Source organism: Capsicum annuum, chromosome 12 (assembly GCF_002878395.1).
Source record: "Capsicum annuum cultivar UCD-10X-F1 chromosome 12, UCD10Xv1.1, whole genome shotgun sequence".
Taxonomy (NCBI): domain Eukaryota; kingdom Viridiplantae; phylum Streptophyta; class Magnoliopsida; order Solanales; family Solanaceae; genus Capsicum; species Capsicum annuum.
In genome coordinates, this window is record NC_061122.1 from 160,124,384 (window position 1) to 160,127,015 (window position 2,632).

General features: G+C 35.9%; 1 long non-coding RNA gene across 6 annotated transcripts in view; it reads right to left on the reverse strand.

The window, feature by feature from the left end:
- Window positions 1-387: 387 nt before the first annotated feature.
- LOC107871319 overlaps window positions 388-2,632 on the reverse strand; it is a 7,700-nt gene continuing 5,455 nt past the window's right edge. The window contains exons 2-4 of one of the 6 annotated variants that reach the window (XR_007047983.1): window positions 838-1,503; window positions 684-756; window positions 388-444 (exon numbers count right to left, since the gene is read on the reverse strand). This is a non-coding gene — a long non-coding RNA (uncharacterized LOC107871319). The other 5 variants (XR_007047985.1, XR_007047986.1, XR_007047982.1 and 2 more) reach the window with 5 other exon arrangements.

Here is a 2,632-nt window from a genome sequence, read left to right on the forward strand (position 1 = left end):
GGACAATATTGGCTTTTCCAAGCCCTAAGCTACAATGGCTAGTCCAAGCCCTAACTAAGAACTACACTAAGGTAGTTTACTCTCAATAGAGAGATTTTCAATGTCTCATATTTTCATCATTCAATAACTAAAGAGAAAAGACCTAATAAGAGACTATATATAGCCTAGCTTATTACATAGTATAATGGACCAAAATAGAGAGGTCATGGGTTGTTTCTTTAACATGTGCAATCCCTAAAATACCCTTAATGAAGGGTGTTTCTTCAATGCTCCAAAACCATGGGGTCACACTTCAAAACTTGTAGTCTCGAATTGGCATCAAATGTAAGCCCACATGCAATCTTCCACACACAGGTTTGTTTAATGGCATGCTCAAAATGGGTCCTCCATGCATGTTCTCATATCCTCAAGGTGACCAAGTCTTGAGCCCCTATGTGTTGGCCTCTGAAGATGTCATCAAAAGATAAGATGGTCATTTGTCCCGTATCATAAAATAATAATTTTGAATATTAGATAAATTTCCTAAAAAAATACAATGTTTGAGCCAAAACTACTGGATTCGGCTGAACATGGACCCGGCTTGTAGCCCTGCTCCTACCTTCCTTCTACCTCTCCCATTTTCACCCCATATTAAGAATAGTGTAAATCTGCCCATAAACTTTAGTGAGCTTGTGCATACTTACTTTGAAGTAAGCTTCAAGAACTGGTCGAATCACTTCTTGAACTTCATCAAAAAATTCAGGCAAAGAGAATGACCTTCACAAAATATATTTCAATTTATAGCCACCAGCCAAAAGTGAAAATGAAAAGTCAAGCAAAAGAAGCTAGTAATCATACGAATCTCTGCTGTAATCTCTTTATATGGCATTGCAGCTAGAGATTCATCATATTCTCACGAAAACTGTAACATTAATATGGAAACTATAAGTTGATCTTAAATTGAATATCCATAACACATCTTTTAAAATGGTAATGTCTAGCCAAACTTTTGGAATTTTTGAACAACGGAATTATCACTCATTTCCAATCTGTAATGAACATCTTCTGTAAACTGTCATCCAGAACATAAAGTACTTGATATAACTCTACATTAATCGCATTCCAGATCAAGCCATGTATATCTTAAACATAACAAAGGGAAAGAGTTGAAAATGAAAATCTATTACTAGCATAAAAGATAAAATTACAGTGAGAATCAGAGAGTACCTCCTGCCACATTGTTACAAGAGGTTCACACATTGCAGTGAAACGCTCACTGGCTATCATAGGGATGCATCCCTCTTGGAATAAACATGTCAAGAAAAACATTGTCCTTACTGGCTACCAACTATACCCAAACAACAACAACAAGGTTTTTTATCTACTGCTGCCAATAAAAGAAGAAGAAGAAGAAAGGACGAGAAGAAGAAAAAAAGACAGACCTTGATCCAGCTGAAACAAAGCTCTTAACTTTCTGGTGATTTCTTGAACACCCTTCTTGATTCATGATTGTTCAAGTCTGATCTGCAAGTTCAGAAAATATACAAAATAGGCTGAGTACTATAATTCTAGATAACAACCATCAATGAACAATGTTTATTATTTCATTTTGGACAAAACTGGATTTGGGAATCTTTTACTGCAGATAAAAAATACAATGCCAAAAGAAAGAAGAATGTTGATCAATCTGAAGATACATCGCGAGTTTCTACTGTCGTGGACAAGAAGAAATGCACTGAGACAATTGACTGTGTTGCTCGGAAAGAGACAACTTACGAGGACACAGAACAATGTGACAAATCAAGGAAACAGGAGCACCATCTAATGATTCAAGAGGAACTGGTTGCTGTAATTAGGAAAATATCCTGTGACCCATCTTTGAATTCTGAAAAACAATCACACCTCATGCAAAGCTTGTTGATGAGGCAAGTATATTTCAACACTACATTGCTCAACTCTTTGGAGCATTGTACCAGCGAAACCAATAAAATTCAATATGCCAGAAAATTAGGACACAATTACGCGTTTCTTAGAGGATGTTCTAATACACATCCAAACAATCCAATCTAAAACAGAAAATACCGAGTAAAGCTCATAAAAATAAACAAACATAATCACACAACACGTTTCAAACTTTAACAATAATTCAGTTCAAGTCAATGAGGGACACATAGAAGGGTTAGTTCTAATCATTGAACATCTAAAAGTCCACCCAAAAACTACTAAAGAAATATACCATGGATAAGAACTATGCAGATTTAAAATCATACTCCATTAATACATAGAGCCTGAACATTTTAATTTTTGGATAAATAGGTACCCAATCTTCAAAGTCTAAAGTTCAAACAGAAAACACAGAATAAAGCTGCCCCACGATGCTAACTGAAACATTATGATCCAATGTAATCCAGCATGAGTTAATTAGGTATTGTAGGATTTTACGAGTTTCTTAGAGGCTGGTGAAACTGTTGGTGAAGTCTATTATAGGGTTTTGGAGAAAAGTAAGACACTTAGATTCCTTACTGGACTATGTACTAGTTTGGGAATTGATGGTCATATCACTGGTGGTGCTATGGTTCCATGATGAGAAAATTCGGGCTTGGGGTTGACAATGTGATCGATGCTCGTATAGTTAATGCCAATGTCACAGTAC